At 35.2% G+C, this 18,214-nt stretch overlaps 1 pseudogene; it reads right to left on the minus strand.

Annotated features, from left to right (window-relative positions):
- Positions 1-296: 296 nt before the first annotated feature.
- Positions 297-15,235, minus strand: LOC112310345 (large ribosomal subunit protein uL16-like; annotated as a pseudogene).
- Between the last annotated feature and the right edge of the window lie 2,979 nt (positions 15,236-18,214).

Genomic DNA, 18,214 nt, shown 5'->3' on the forward strand with positions numbered 1-18,214 from the left:
AAATAGGAATCCACTTAGCTTTAATGTATGTATGTAATGTATGTATGTCAATGTGTAACCCTATGCTCTACTGGCCAGACTTAAATCACCCTAAACCATTAATTTTTCCTAACCTAAATGGAAATGCCTCTAAAGATATTTTCAAAGTATTCCATTCATTCATTCAACAACCCTTCAGCAAACAATTATTAATCTACTACAATACTATAGTAGTTACTAGTCTTTCCATGAGGACATATTTTTCTTTCTCTCTCTCTTTCTTTCTTTCTTTCTTTCTTTCTTATAGGAAGTAGAATTTATTGGTGGGTGTTAGGCAGAAGCAGAGACTCATGAGTGCAAAGCCCCCATTTTTCCAGGGGACCACACTTAAGGATGTATTTGACCCACAGCTTCCTGGAATGAGCTGCTTTTCAGCCACCATGTCTTCAAATTCATCCACATTAAACTTAGTAAAGCCCCACTGCTAGGAGATTTGGGTCTTCTGGCAGCCAGGGAGCCTGAACTTGGCTTGGCATAAGGCCTCAGTCACGTGCTCCTTGTTCTGCCACTTGGTGCTCACGAACATGATGACTTGGCCAATGTGGCCCCTGGCCACTGTGCCCTGGGGTTCTCCAAAGGTACCCCACACCCCTGTCTAGAGCCTGTCAGCCCCCGCACAGGACAACATCTTGCTGATGTGGAGGACACGGAACGGGCGGAGCCACATCAGATGTGAAGGCTCTCTTTGGTACAGCTTTTCACCCTGTACTTGTTGGCACAAATACAGGAAGCCTCCAGGGCTTCGGAGGAGAGCTGTTCACATTCATCTGACACCGTGTGGCCACAGAGTGGGAACTGACCACTTTTGCCTTATTCTGTCCCAGGTCAAAGATTAGGATCTTGGCATCGGGGACACCTTGGTAGAAGTGAGTGAAAAAGACACTGGATACAGCTTGTTCTTAACATATCAGTCACAGGGTGAGGCAGTGGCCCATGACACCAGGATCTTCTGGTATGCAGAATGGTAAGACAAGGACAAATCATTTTTTTTTAAATGGGTCCTCTTCATACATAGGACCCTGAGACATATGAAAGGATACTCAGCATCGTTAGCCATCAGAGAGATGCAAATTAAAACTACAATGAGATACCACTTCACATCAGTCAGAATGGCCATCATAACCATATCAACAAACAAGTGCTGGTGAGGTTGTGGAGAAAAGGGAACACTAGTGCACTGTTGGTAAGAATGCAGACTGGTGCAGCCACTGTGGAAAACAGTATGGAATTTCCTCAGAAAACTAAAAATAGAACTGCCTTTTGACCCAGCAATTCCACTGCTGAGACTACACCCTAAGAGTCCCAAAACACCAATTTAAAAGAACTTATGCACCCTGATGTTCATAGCAGTGCAACAGCTAAGTGCTGGAAGCAGCCTAAGTGCCCATCAGTAAATGAGTAGATCAAAAACTGTGATACATTTACATGATGGAATTCTATGCAGCAGAGAGAAAGAAGGAGCTTATACCCTTTGCAACAGCATGGATGGAACTGGAGAGCATTATGCTAAGTGAAATAAGCCAGGCGGTGAGGGACAAATACCATATGATCTCACCTTTAACTGGAACATAATCAACAGAAGAGAAAAGCAAACAAAATATAACCAGAGACGTTGAAGTTAAGAACAATCTACCAATAGCCAGAGGGGAGTGGGGAAGGGACAGTGAGGAGAGGGGTTTACAGGAACTACTATAAAGGACACATGGACAAAATCAAGGCGGAGGGTGGAGGCAGGGGAGGGAGGTGGGTTCAGCTGGGGTGGGGTGGAGGGATGGGGAGAAAAGGCAGACAACTGTAATTGAATAACAATAAAAATTAAAAAAATAAAAAAAGAATACCATAGGATAAAACCAGGTAGAGATCAGTTTACTAGATGAGGAGGCCAAAATCTAAGAATAGGAAAGGCAGATCAGGAGTTCAAACAAAAATTTGAGGGAGTATCCCAGTGTTCACTTTTTGAAATAGAGATTTTTAAATACTCAAATGTGTTATGTGGTATAATATCTGAATAATACTTTTCATTGCATTCGGAATTTACTTTATTGTTCCATAACTTTTCAATACTTCAATAGTAAATAAATCTTTAAAAAAGTAGAGCTCCTTCAATTCTTGAACTTTAAAAGATTAATTAACTACCAGTTAATCTGGATTCCATGGTCTGTATTTTGTACATGTAAGTATTTCCAGCAAGTTATTCTTTTTAAGTTATTTATATAATAAAGGTTTAACAAAAGAAAGCCAAAACTTTAATGAAAGTCTTGGAGGCTTTTGTCACTTTCTCTTTTACACACACACACACACACACACATCCCCCCCACCCCAGCATTCCACCCCTCAGAAGGACATAGTAATAGCAGGTTCTGCTCATAGGAAAGATAAAAACTCAGCCTTCAGGGCTGGAAATTGCCATATATCCTTTTAAGCTTTTTCTCTCAGTGTTTTTATTTTTCTGGTGTGATGGGGGAAAAAAGAGAGAATTACTGCCAAAGTGTGGAGTTTGCCAGGTTTTTATCGTCCTCGCTGTGTTGCCTGTTGTTTTAATATCTGTAAAATTGCAAAATCTATCTACAAAAATGTAAGTAGGAAAAATAGAACTAAATTCCTTTATATTGGGTGGGGAAAATGGTTCTGTTTCAAACAAACACTATACTAAGGGCTCTATTAAGATATATAAGAGAAAAGCAAATGCTTAAAGATCTTAGATATTATTGGCAAAACTAGTGCCTGATTTCTTTGTTTCCAATTATTTGGACCATGAAAATGATTCAGTTTACACAAGTTATACTTTTTTCTCTTTATTCAGTTTTAGAGTATATTGAAGTTGGAAAATGAATGTACTCTATTTAGTTAGTATTTCACTTGTTATCTTTTGCCAAAGGTTTGGACAAAAATTTAATTCTACTATTAACTTATTAAATCAGATCTTACTATAAACCTGAGTTGAAAACAGTTACCTCACTCCAGATGAATGTAGAGCAACTATAGTTTGCACAGGAAGGAAGGAGGGTGGAAAACAATCTTACTAGGAAAAAAATATATGTATATACATATATATTTCTTAATGTACTAAACCACCTTTCCCAAATATTTGATTTTATGTTTCCATGTAATTATAGACTGAAAAATATTATATTAGTTCAATCCTTATGCTCAAAGATATTAATAGCAAGCATTTGAAATTTAAGAAAACTTTCACGTTAAATGATGTATAAAATAACTTATTCTGTGGGATAGTTAAAGTCAAGAAAATTACAAGACACTAACAGTTTCTATATTATTTCAAGATAATGGAATGTAATAATGTATTGTGTTGTCCACAAACATAAGACACCCCTGCTAAATCCACACTTTTTTAAACCTTTTTTGAAATTTAATCTTTATTGTATTTTCCCATTACCATTTAGTCCCCTTATATACCCCTGCTTCCTAACAATCACCACACTGGTGTCCATGTCCATGAGTCCTTTTTCATTTTTGCTCAAACACTCCAACCCCTAACCTCCCCCTGCCCCCCGCCCCCCCGCTGGCTAGTTGTCATCTGTCAATGTTGCAAATAAAGGTAATTCCAATTTTCAATTAAAAAAAAATGTTTAAAAGAAAATTGTGTTTACTTTGTACTAAAAATACTGGAAAAATGAACAGTGTTATATAAGTGAAAATTCCAGAGTTATTAAAGTAAAATACAATACCTGATATCCTTTATGTTTGAAATACTATATTTTATGTAATAATTCTTATTTAATTATAATAAGACATGAATTACAGTTATTGGAATGATTAAAATACTATGTTGAGAATCAGCATTAGAAAAATAAAAAAATTATATTTTATAGTGTTTTTATCACTAGCCCATGAAAACTACTGCTATATCTACTAGAACACTAGAAGGATGAGATAATTTATTCAATGTAAAAAAAATTATTAAGCAATTGAAATTAAGGTAAAAAGTAAAAGCATATTATTTTATTTTTTTTAATAATCCAAAAAGCACCCAGGGATTCAAAAATACTAATTTATGGATATATATACTGTTACTATTCATTTCAGTCTCCTAAACCCTGGAAATTTGAATTTGCATGCCTCATCCATGAAGAGATGGTGTTTTCTTTCCCAGGAGTGGACATTTTCATAGTCCTTCCCATTTATCGAAAGTTCTTAGGAGTGTGCTACTGCATTAGATGGCCCTAGACGGTGTTCCGTTAGGTAGATACAGTCCCTGCCTTCATGTTGCTTGTGTTCTAACATTAACATAGTTGGGCAAATAAAATATAAATACTTGGAAAATCAAGATACATGCTTATTACAATATGGCTGTATCAAAAGTCACAAAATCAAGTAGTAATGAAACAAATAGAAGGAATAATTGGGCTCTAGATTATATACTGATATTGTTTATGTGTAACCATTGTTAATTTTTAACTTCTAAGGGCTTTAAATTATCTGTGAAAGGAGGAAGCTGATTTATGGTCACCGGAATTCCTCTCAATCATTAAAATAGCATGGCATGTTAAAAAGTATTATGGTTTGTATTTTGATGTTTGTTTAATTGTGTAGTATTCTCTTTATAAAAATCAATAATCATGTTTTATTGTGATAAATACAGTGATCATCAAAATAATAGTTCATTCACAATATTTATCAAACACCAAAATAAATACATATATACATACAAATTGTGTGTTGAGTGATGATGAAACTAACCATTTTTCTTGTTCTCATGAAGGTTAGGATAGTGGAAAAAAATGAACAATAAACAAGTAAATACATAGGAATACATGATTAAAATTTAATAACATTGAAGCGAATGTACTTAATGGAATTATAAGTTTCTAACTTTAATTTATAAATTGTGCTGTTATTTACTGAAGTCAGTATGAATAAGTTTTTAGGAGAAGTATGGTGATTGACACATTCTGTTCATTTGGAAATAAGAGTGAGCTAAGCAATTCTGGTTCCTGTGAGTATTTGCTGCTGTAAAAAGGGCACTGATGGTATTTTGACAAGTCCATGATCGCTGAACACTGTAACAGTTAGTGGGGTTTATTGTGGTCTTTGCTCAACAAACATACTATAGTCATTTGCCATAAAAATTGAAACATTAGCACTGGCTGGTGTGGCTCGGTGGATTGAGTGCAGGCCTATGAACCAAAGGGTCAACAGCTCGATTTCCAGTCAGGGAACATGCCTGGCTTGTTGGCCAGGTCCCCAACAGGGGGCACATGAAAGAAAATCACATATTGGTGTTTCTCTCCCTCTCTTTCTCCCTCCCTTCTTCTCTGTCTAAAAATAAATAAATAAAATATTTTTTAAAAACTTAAAAAATAATGTGATTAATAAAGAAAATAATTATCATGTGTCATTAAGTTATTAGCATACCACATTCCATTATTTAAAAGTAATCATTGTCATAAGTATTTTTTCCATTTGTTTTCCTAAGCCAAAACTAAAAACAAAACAAAAAAACAAATCAAGTGAACATTGCATTCAGGGATAGGCATATATTGGTAAACAAAATACATAGTATTTCTCTCAAAAAGGTCACAATTCCATTGCATACATTCGGAAAACATTCAAAATTACCTTAAAAGGGGTTTATTTGGATTCCTGTATTGAAACTGAGAACACAGGAACTTTCTTTAGTACTCATTAAAACACTTTATTAAAGCCTTGATAATCTAACAGTAGCATTTAGTTGTAAACAACATGAGAGATATCAAAGGAGAGAAAGAATCCTAAAACAACATTAAAGGTTAGTTTTACATTAAAGACTAGTTTCAGATGGAAGAAATAATCAAATGGTAACGAAGCAGTTAGCAGCTCTTTTAGAGACAACTCTCAAGTGAAATCTTTCAACATAATAAATTGCAACAAATGCTAAATATCAAAAAAACCTGCTAAAATATTGTTGCATTAGAAAAGTTGTTTCCGACAGTACATTTCCCTTTGTTAGTAAGAGTTTCCCAAACTGCTTTGCATAAATCTGAAATGGACATGATGAAAATAAGCCCAGGGATGAATGTGTGACCTGAACAACAACAAGAAAAAATCATCGCCTCGCTTCTGTTCCTGCCACTTGGGGAAGGGAAGTAATCTAAAAAGGAAGCAGTATAAATGGGTCAACACAGCATAAAAACACTGCCCAATCTCGTTAATCAACAAAGACATTAAAATAAAATAACTGAAAAAAATTTTTTACATACCTAACTTCAAATGATAGAGTAGATGGAGGAGCAGTAGGACGTACAGCCCGGAAAGAAGCTCTGTGTCTCCCGTTAAGTCTGAAGGCCCCTCCCCTCTACCCTACCCGAGCGCACCAGGGCAGCGGTAACGTTAATCACACATCTTCCAGTGACCGAGCTCTGCTGTAAAACTAGACCCGCTAGGCTCTATTCACAATCAATCTGACGATCTTTGAAGGTTGATCGTAGTTTTGTTTTAATAGGTTGATTGTAGTTTTGTTTTAATAGCGGGTTTTTTTTCCATATTTGTATTCTCTACTTTATAAGGGTGACCATCTCAAGTCTGATTTTCATTATCAATGCTTTTTCAATTCCCTGGTTTGTCCATCTTCACCTTCAGTAGTTAGTTTGGTTATACACTTAATGAGAAGAACTTTGTAAACACCCTGTCTTCATTTCCCATATATATTTAATTGGATTCCCTTTATGCTTCCTTTGTTCCACGTACGTACTTAGAGTATACTATCTGAAGCTGTTTATTACACTTCTTTTTTAAGATTTTATTTATTTATTTATTTATTTATTTATTTATTTATTTATATTTTAGAGAGGGGGGAAAGGAGGGAGAAAGAGAGGGAGAGAAACTTTGATGTAAGACAGAAATATTGATCAGTTGTCTTTGCTACTTGCCTGGACCAGTGACTGAACCCACAACCTGGGCATGTGGCCTGACCAGGAATCGAACCAGCAACCTTTCTGTTTACAGGATGATATCCAACCAACTGAGCACACTAGCCACAGCAACATTAGATAGCTTAATAAATGCATTTCTTAAGTCACTTTTTCCCAGGAAGTTTTGCTTGGGTAAACAAAGTCCCTGGCGAATGTAGGAACCCAGATTTTTTTTTTTAAATGAGCGACGCTAGATTTTGGAGCATGAGTAAGCACATTAGAAGAGGAGATGCAAAATGCAAGGAACTTTAAAAGTAGTATTGCACAATGAAAGACTTGCCAAAAGAACGAGAACATTCAACTCTCATTATTTTGATACATGGGAAGTTGCTAAGTAAATGACTGCATGAAAATACAGTTAGCTGCCTCCAAATGTAAATTATTTTTGCAGTTCATAATTAAGATTGTTTTTATTCAACATAGAGCTGCTCAGGAGAAAAACTATATTGCCCAGGGGCCTAGCAACAAAGTTCGGTCCATCTGATGAGGTGGGAATATCAGGTAGAAATTTTATTAAACTCCTTGTCAAAGACAAATTGTATCAAACAAACTTAAACAGGCAAAGAAGACTTTATTCAAGACTATTGCAATAGGGGAGAGACATTGAACTAAACTCTTTAGGAACGAAAGTCAGGAGGGTGTTTAAACAATGGAGTGAGTAGTAGAAAAGTCATAGAGGACAGGACATTAGTGGGGGTAGGTTGATCATTGCAATGTGTTGATCATATTGGGTTATTCCTGAGTTTGCAAATGTTTTTCTCTGTGAATAGGCTACCTCTGTTTCCTAACTAGTGTTCATCTGAGTTAGGGTAATACACTCCCTCAGAAACTGGGAGTCACTATCTTTCTTGATGATTACATTTCAAACAGATGGTTCCAGGTCCTTGAAAAAGGCATTCCTGGATTGTAAACTTCACTAGGCTATGAAATTTATATATATTTAAGGAGTCAGAGGGAGGATTTGCAATTACAAGTTTTCTAAAGGAAATGCTCTAACAAAAGAGAGGTTAGGGACCTACAGTTAGGAAGAAGCTCATCTAAATTTTAGTCAAATAGAGAGGAACATTAAGAGAGTCTTGGTTATTCCTTAACAACAACCAAAAAATGTACTACAACCAAATGCTCTCTACTATACTTCTTACTCATTCCTAAATCCATCCTAATAACTGGAATGTAGATTTGTTGGACTAAGTAAATAGGGGCTATACTTTATGGAAAGCAGTGCAGGGAACTGAAGAGATTCCAGGATGGGAAGACTTTGTGGAGCAGAGAATGCCATATCAGCCCTGGACTGTACACTGCCAGGTATTTTGAATATTTAAACCATTCAGAGATTTTGATCTATATATTACTCTCAACTTGAACATAATCCCAACTTTTACTCCTTGTTTATTGAATTGCTGTGAATCCACATGGATTCCAAAATCGCTCTCTGGTTTTCGTGAACACATAAGTTCTCTTTATGTGAAAATTTCTACTTTCATTTACCCTCTAGTCCCATTTATTATCTGTTATATATAAATATTTTACATCCCCCTACTAAATGTAAAGCATGTCTGATACTTGGTACATCTTTCATAGGATAACATGGTAATTATCACATATTTACTCTCAAGTAATATTTGTTTCAACAATTATCCCTTTTAATAACATTTTCATTTTAAAATTATGCAGACACTCTAATATATGTTTTTGCATGGGTGTAGGACTGCATAAGAGAACATCGAGTTTTTAGAATATGTGATTGACTTTGCATCATATTATTTGAAAAACTGAAACAAAAATATAGAGACTAGCACAAAAGAAAACAGACAATGTTTATTGCTAATTGGTTTGATTATTGTGTTATTTGGAATAATATCAAAGTAAAGCCAGAAAAGGATACAAAATACTTTTTAAAACTTTATACATCTTGAAGTTGTTTAGCTCAGCTTTTCTGGCCTTCTTTCTTCAAATTTTAGTCAATTCAGATTATAGACAAGCTCAAGTTAAAAACAATGGCCTTTCAACCTCAAATAGAAAAGTTTTTCGTTTTTATTGTAGGTATTTTACTAAGAGGTTTAGAGCCAATATATAAATAATGTAAAAGCCCAGTGAATAAATGTGGTCCACAATAAATATTAAACAACAAGATAATAATGATAATAATTTTTTCACTAAGGACAGCTTTTACATTTTTGATTCATACAAACTATTAGCTGGAAAGCTTAATAGAGTATTGATTGCATATAAGTACTCTAAATAACAATAAAGAGGTTCTCACAAATAAAAAAATCACATGAGAGTTTCTAATTAAAATAGTAATTTATTATTATAAAAATAAATGTTATTGCTATAATTTATGATCACTATACTTGAATAACTAACTGTGATCAATAAGTATTGACTATTAGAACTGACTCTGTTGTAATTTTTTCAGGCATGCAAACCAGGACAGTGTTATAAACACCAAAATTATCTTTCTTTAAGCAATGCATTCTATTATCAAAAATAAATATAGCAAAAAAATGAAACCAACTGGTTTTATGTGGAATTAAATTAAATTTAAATTGTGACATGTATTAGCATATCCAAGAGTAAATTTATATATTCAAATACATTTAGAGAAGTAGAGTGGAAAATTTTGCTTGAAAAGTGCTATCTTAAAGTTGAAACCACATTGTTTTATTTTTTTTAGGTGTATACAAATGTGAATAGCAGGTTTTTATTAAATTTAATGTGGTGACATTGGTTAATATCATTATATAGTTTTCCAGAATCCATTTCTATGATGCATGATCAGTATATTGCATTGTGTGCCCACCACCCAAAGTCAAATCATCTTTGTCACATTTTAAATATACTCTTAGTTAGTAATTAAACAAAAAAGAACAACCACTTCCTATTGTGAAATAACGATCAAAGTTTAGACAATCACCTTTATCTTCAATCCTACTATGAAGTTTATCCACTTGTAAGTGAAAATACTGTTCTAATTATATCCATATCACTAATTGTATCAGGAATATTTATTGAGTACCCCCACTGTGCTGAGCATGTTCTAATGTGCTTAGAACCCCACGTCTATCCACTGTCTTAGAACTCAGGGCAGGTAAAGAACAGAGAATGGTTTAACAGGTGCTGCCTTCGACCTCCGATAGACCAGATTTCAAATCTCAGGGCCACTGTGTGAACTTTTGTTACTGGAGGAAATAGGTCCTTCTGCAGTGTCCAGGGAAAAGAATTTTAGGGACACTCGTGTAGGAGGACTTTTAAGAGATAGTGGCAAGATTTATCTCAGAGACACAGAGAGAGGGCAGGTTATAGTGTAGCGGCTGTGTGGACTCAGAAGAAGCTGCAGAGGGAAAAGGAGGGTCCTCTCCAACTTCTCACTGCTCCCCTGGTTGCAAGTCTTGTGGGGACTCTTTGAAGGCACAGAAGTATGTGCCCAGGAAAAAAGGCCACAGGCCTTTTCCAAGGAAGGCACGCTGGGTTCTTTGTCTGGCTTCCATATATTTCATTGGGTTTGGAAAAGAGCAGGCTTTCTTTCCCAAGAGCAAACTACCCAATCAATCTCTTTCCTGGTTTTTCCACGGCTTTTGTTTGACTAACTGCCCACTCTAACACTTCGTTATTTAACTCTGATGTGTCTCTGCTTCTTCTTCTTCCATATGAAGATAATAATAACTAATTTGCCAGGTTATTGTAAGGGGTAAATAAGATGATATGAAAAGTGCCATAGCAAACTCCACATTATAGACTCAAGAGATGACAGCTTTCTATAATTAAATAGTAGCTAAGTAATAATTATAAACCATTGTGAGCATTAACAAATATGTTATTGGTGGTTGAGATTTCAAGTAATCAAAATGTTTGAACACCCACTTTGAATGGTTCTTGTTTCATTTTAATACAGAATGTGAGCTGCATTCCCCATTCATGAAACACTTATGTGTTGTGTTGCATGTGTTCACAAGTATTTCCCGAGGAGATGCCACATGATAGCACCTGGCACTGCCCCTGGGAACCCAGTGCAGGCAGCCACGTCTGCAGGCAGCCTCCCATTTGGAGCACACCTCTGCTGCTCCCGGCCAGTGTCACTGCATTAGCTTGGCTCTAACCACTCTGAATCTTGCCACACTATAATCTACTCTTGATAAATGATTTTTCTCAAAATCACGTTTTCAAAGGGTTCCAACTACTGGGATCCTTTGGCTGCCAAAAGCTTTATGGTGGTTTGCGGCTTAATTGAAGAGACTATCACTTTGCATTTAGACTGTGTTCCATTTGAAAATAATCAAAATCTGGCCACTTGTGCATTTAAATTTTAGAATTATCAGTGAATCACTTCTAATTTACAATATAACCCTCTCTTAACCCCGTTTATCTTATGTATGCCTGACTTCACAAATGATATTTATGATTATTGTTTTTATCTTCTAATTTTATCAATTGTATGCACTTAATGGCATTATTTCTTGAATATGTATTCTCGAAGTGGCATCAAGTAAATAGTCCCATGGTCTCTGCTAACAAAATATACAAAGGCACAATGTTATCCCACTTTAGGCAGTATTACCTATCACACCACTTAAATTTTGAGACCATGTGTATATATTTTGTTTGTACTTTTCAAAGACTACTGCAAAGAACATGAGACCCACAAGATGCTCAACTAGAATGCAAAATCTATGAAGATAGGAAGTGTGGTCTGTTTTGTTCCTCGCTATACTTCCAGTGCCTAGGACAATGCCTGGTATTTGCAGAACGCTAAAGAAAAATTTCACTAAGTGAGTGAATGAATGAAGGAATGAATGAGAAAAAAGGGAATTATTGAAGAAATACTCAAAACTTTGTCCTAATCTTAGAGGTTTAGAGTACATATTAATATGTTAAAGGCTATGAGGAATCTTGCATCAAATAAAACTGTTTACCTAAATTTTTATATTCAATTTTCTACAGAAACTTTTCAACACCCATAAAAATCAATTGGAATATGTGTGTCAATTAATATTTTGAAAAGTCAAATTGTTCAACAATTTAATTTACATAAGGAAATCTAGTTGAGTAAACTTAATTTTAAAAATACTGTTAATATTGTGTTATTGCCACATTTCAAATTGTAATTATTCTCATCCTGAAAAGTCAATGCTTTCAGTGGATGAAATGATTTGCTTTGTCTGATTACTTTCCTATCATCCTTACTTTAAACTAAAAACAAAGTCTGAATTTATTTATTTCTGACTCTAATTTACTTATCCATAATTAATTGCTTGGTTGTTTCCTTTTCAAGGAATGCTTTTTGTTTCCGCAAAGAGACCTATTAATGTTTGTTTAATATTCACTTTGCTAAAGGCCTCTCTGCTTAGTAACCTCAGAAGAGCTAGTTACAGGCACATCACACTTCTTCTGAAACATCATTTAAAGAGCAGGTCCTGGCCCTGGCTGGTGTGCCAGCTTATGCAGGAAAGGGTCACAGTTCTATTCCCAGTCAGGGCACATGCCTGAGTTGCAGGCCAGGTCAGAACCCCAGTGTGAGGCACATGAGAGGCAACCTCACATTGATGTTTCTCTCCCTCTCTTTCTCCCTCCCTTCCCCTCTCTCTAAAATAAATAAATAAAATCTAAAAAAAAAAATTAAAAAGCGGGTCCTGGCTCCTAGTTCCCTTACTGTTCTTTTTCTGATTTCTGTGAACTAACCTGGAAATGTTACACACAAATTGACATTGACTAACTACTTTGTTAGGCTTGATAATGAACTGCAGAAGAGAGGCACGATCTCTAATTCAGCTGTTTCCACCGAGCAAAAAAGAAAAGTCACTGATCCAACAGAGACAGAACACCAAACACTCAGAAAAACCAATTCACTAAAAAAATTAATACTATGCTGTTTGTCAAGCAAATCTTCATTTTATTCTGAGAAAAGACAATATTGTACAATACTTTGCAAACACTTTATTCTAGTAAAGAGATTGGTACGTTGACAAATTAAGTAAATAATGCTTCTTTTTATACTTTATGTCTTTGTTTTCCTTTCACTTGGTTTCTTATTAAAATCTGTAATGAAAGTAATGAGCACAGCAAAAGGTAAATGATTTACTTCAACAATTAAAGATTTCAAAGTCAATCAAACTTATTTTTTAAATTAATAATATTTTTCTCAATAATTTATCAAGAATTTCTTCAATGTCTAAAGTTCAAGTGCACTGATTATGTGGACTGACATATAGGCAGGATGCTTACAAGAATTAAGTCTTGAATATAAACAGATTTAGCTGCTTAATAACTACACAATCTTGGTCAAAATATTTACTCTTCAAGCCTTGCTTTTCATTGAGAGACAGGAACATTAAAATCTTTAGTGGCTGAATGGATTATGCTAATTAACTTGTGTGGATTTCTTTAAAAAATCTAATGACATAATTTTTATTCTATAGTTTGTGGTTTATATATTTTGTCATAACTGGGTTTTTGAATTATATTAATAACAAAATGTAATAAATTAATAGCAGCTACCAATTTACTTGTCTTTATCATTAAATCATATTTTCATTGATTTTCTTAAGCATTGTTTCTACAATATGTAATAATGTGTAGGATGCTAGCTGAAATGCAGTTATACCAATATAAAAATAACATACAACCTAACCAATTATTCTACATTTATTTTTGCCTCTTGGTATAGAAGTCAATTTATAGTAATGTCATTGAAATGATTCACTGTAAAACAAATATTATCCTCATTTGATAATTTAGGTAACTAATTTTTTCACAATATTTAATTATTGAATATACAATGTCAAAATACTAGACTTAGCTAATGTTTCAAAATTAGATATTTATATATATAGTGATAGCAATATTTTGTTTTTAGAAACCTGTTTTTAGACTGCATATCTTTAAATCAGTGACTTTTACTTAGTTAGATACTATTGGTAATTAAATTACTGGTAAAGTTGGACAATATTTTGAAATGTGCTAAAATCTTTGGCAATTACAAAAATTAGAAATTATTATAATTTCAAAAGAGTTAATATTTTGGCTCATATGGCCTAATACTTATTGTTAAGGACTTATTTTAATGCTCTAATTTAACCAAGGAAAGCCATAGACACTAACATATAGTTTTCAAGCCTTTGAAATTTTTGCTAGATACTTTCTATGCACTTCACAAACAAAATGTTTGAAATTTGCCTAGTGTGTCACTCAAAAGGTATTGAAGGTATTGCTTTCTTCATAAATGGGAAAACTTCAAACATTCACAATATCTGAAAAGATTCAGCTAGGGACAGATTTTCCCCTGAAAGAATAATATTTTTAATGTAATTAGAAATATAATAAAATAATTTTCTTCTAAAATAATACACACATACATTAAGAGACTTTTCTACAACCATATAACAAATATTAAAAACTTGGGGGTTACACCACCATCCATGTACCAATCCACAATTTTTGTGAGCGAGGGTCTGAGCCAAATGAACTGGATCCTCCTCTCAACTCTCACCAGGCTGAAGTTAAATGTTAGCTGGGACAGAGATTACCATTTGCAGCTTGAGTCACCTTCCAAACTCATTCAGGCTATTGGAAGAATTCAGTTCCTTATGGTTGTACGCCTGCTGGCTATTCAATTGGGGCCATTCTTGGCTCCCAGGTGACATCCTCAGGTCCTCAATATGTGGCCCCCTTCACTGCTCCCTCAGGTTAAAATTGTCCTGAGTTCAGGAAGACCCAGACCTTTAAAGGGCACACTTGATTAGAATAAGCCCACTTAGATAATATTCCTTTTGATTAACTCAAAGTCAGTTGATTATAACCTAATCAGGTAAGCCTTATTCCATCATGTCCACAAACATTCTTGACCTCAAGAGAAACGTACTTACAGAGCAGGACAGAAGGGGTCAGGCAACTGGAGGCTATCTTAAAATTCTCCTTATCCTACTATATGTGACATCATAAGTCATGAAACGAAGTCTTCACCCTGCTTTTTGGCTATGTTTTACTTGAATGTATACTGAGAGATGCTTTTATATTCGCAGTTAGATCTTTTTTCTGTTTTCATAAATAGCAGGCATAGCAATCTTTTGAAAATGTGTACCAAATCACTGTATTTCTTCTCCCACTAAACCACTGCCATGGCTTCTTATTTTTCATGACAAATAAAGCCAACCCACCATGAAAGATTAAGCAGTCCCTGTCACAGCAGCACCTTCTCACCCCGGGATCCCACCTGCTCTTATCACTCCAGTGGCTCTGGTCTGTGAAGAGGACTTCCGGCGTTTAGCATTGCAGGTGCCGCTCTCCATCCTGGGAGTGCCCTTCCTTCTCTGTTCTCGTCCGTAAGTTATGTTCCTCTTTTGTTAAACAATATCAGTGCCTCGGAGACTCTGTCTCTGATTTCTTATACTCTCAAATGCTGTTGGCAGCCCTTTTCACAGTTGTAATTTTCTGTTTGTGATATAATATTTTTGCCACTAGATTGTAAGTTCCATGGGGGAAGTGGCTTTGCACAATTATATTTATTATATCCTTAGAGCTTAAACATTTCAAATGAATTAAACAATGAATTAGTCAAATAATATGGAATGTTAAGAAATCTTAGAGTATCAAAAAAAAAAAAACAAATCTTTCCAGCAAACTTCTAATTTTAATTTTTAAGATATTTATTCATTGATTCTAGTATAACTATAATGCAAATAGATAATTCTTCTGAATTTCTCTGTTTCTCTGTACATGTCAGGACTTACTTCATAATAAATTAGTTACAAGCTATAATACAGGCAATTATCATATCATTTGCTGGACATATTTTAGTACAGTAAAAATTCTCCTCCTGAAGTAGATTTGCTTACTTTCCAGAGTAATAATAAACTTAGACATACCTTACCCTGAGAGACATTTGACTTAATTTAAGGGTAATAAATCTTAAGACCTTCTCCTCCTTGTATCAAGAGAAGATTCTTGACATTCCAGATTAAAGATAAAATCTGCTCCTTTCTTGGGCGGGACAAAGGGTAGTCCAGTGGTGTTTAGAGGTGGGGCCTTTGGGATGTGATTAGGTCCGGAGGGCGGAGCCCTCATGAGTGAGATTAGTGCCCAATGTGAGAAGCACCAACCCCCACCCCTGCGTCTGTCAGGTGAAGTCATTGATAAAAGTTACAGCTGCCCAGGAACCTGGGAGTGGGTCCTCACTTGATACTGAATCTGCTGGTGCCTTGATCTGGCATTTTTCAGCCTCCAGAATGTGAGAAATAAATTTCTGTTGTTTATAAACTGCACAGTCAATTTATTTCTATAATAGCAGTAAGAATGGACTAAGACACTGTGTTACCAAGTGAGATCGAAGCTCAAGAAACTGGCACTAAAATGCTGCCATGGCTGGTGTTGGTGTAATATGAGGTCTGTTTTCTGATAGCATTTTAGCATTTCTATCAGAAGATACACAGAACTGTGTAGACTAGCTTGTTAACTTGAAGAATCTTTCTGATTTGTATATCATAAAATATTTTGGGTCATACCTTCAGATAACATATATCGCATAAAATAGTATACAAAACAGACTGAAATATTTGTTCTTGAAATATAACATTCCTCTGAATGGTACACTTAATATTTAAATATTTGTTTTCAAGATAATTGTGTCTATGGCTGTTAGTTTTTGGTACTATCCAAAAAAGCAGGCATCCCCCTATACCTGGTATAAAAATCAACATGTTGCAATTAACTCGAAAGGGTGTAAACTACAACATGTATCTAAGAATCAGGTGTATATGCAGTGACTTCTACCACAAATTTTAGTCAATTGTGACTAGCTGGCTATATAGCTGGCTATATAAATTTGGGGATATCTATTAACCCTTCTAATGGGGTACTTTACTTTGCTAGATTGGCTCATAAGATTCAGAAAAGTGTTATACAGAAAATTCTCACTTAATGTCATCAATAGATTCCAAAACTTCAAGTGAAATGCTGTAATGAAACCAGTTTTACCTTGGTTAATTGATGTAAACAAGAGTTAAGTTCCTATGCTATCTCATCAACATTAAAATTAAACAACATTGAATGAAATGATGTTATTTGAGGGCATGCTGTACTTATGATTTCAGTTTTATTTTACCAGAAAGATACAAATAGCAAGCAGCCAAAGAAAGAGACTCAGGGGTACTGGTCTGGGAGCGAACCAGAGGCAAATCTTCCATTGTCCCCAGGGATATGTTACTCACTTGGTACATTGATATGTGGCAATGTGCAGAGTGTTGCCAACCTTGGAAGCTCATCCAAGCTTTAGTGTAAAGAGTTTTTATTGGGATTTCATCAAGCAGACATGATTGATTGAATCATTGGCTAAGTGAGTGAACTCAATCTTCAGCTCTCAACTCTCCCAAGAGATAAACTGACCCTTTAATTACCTGATTTCCATTTTTTGGTATGACCACCATCTTGAGTATGCTCATTAGCATAAACTGTAGGGGTCTCCATGAGTCACCTTATTAGTAGGAGTCTGAGGAATGCATCATGAGCAACAGAGACACTCCTACCGATGTGGAATTCCACGGATTTAGAGTCTACCTTCCATACACTAGGGACATGGGACAGCCAATTTTAAAAAATATATTTTGAGTATTTTTTTCAATTACCATTTAGTCCCCATATACTCCCTCCTGCTTGCAATCACCACACTGTTGTCCATGTCCAAGAGTCATTTTTACTTTTTGCTCAAATCCTCCACCCCCTAACCTCCCCTCCACCAACCACCCCCCCCGAAAAGTCATCCTGCTCTCTATGAGTCTGTCTCTAATTTGCTTGTTAGTTCAAATTGTTCATTAGATTATTCATATGAGTAAAATCATATGGTATTTGTCTTTTTATGACTGGCTTATTTCACTTAGCATAATGTTCTCTAGGTCCATCCATACTGTCATAAAGGGTAAATTTTTCTTCTTTTTTATAGCTGAGTAATATTCCATTGTGTACATATCCCACACTTATTTTTATCCACTCAGCTACTGATGGACACTTGGGTTGCTTCCATATCTTGGTGATTGTAAGTAATGCTGCAATGAACATAGGGGTGCTTATGCTCTTTGAACTAGTGTTTTAGGTTCCTGTGGATATATTCCCAGAAATGGAATCGTTCATTCAAAAGGCAGGCACATTTTTAATTTTTTGAGGTGCCTCCATACTGCTTTCCACAGTGGCTGCACCAATCTGCATTCCCACCAACAATGAAAAAGAACTCTCTTTTTTCCACACCCTCTCCTCTCCAGCACTTGTTGTTTGCTGAT

The sequence above is a fragment of the Desmodus rotundus genome, chromosome 13 (genome assembly GCF_022682495.2).
Source record: "Desmodus rotundus isolate HL8 chromosome 13, HLdesRot8A.1, whole genome shotgun sequence".
Classification (NCBI taxonomy): Eukaryota; Metazoa; Chordata; class Mammalia; order Chiroptera; family Phyllostomidae; genus Desmodus; species Desmodus rotundus.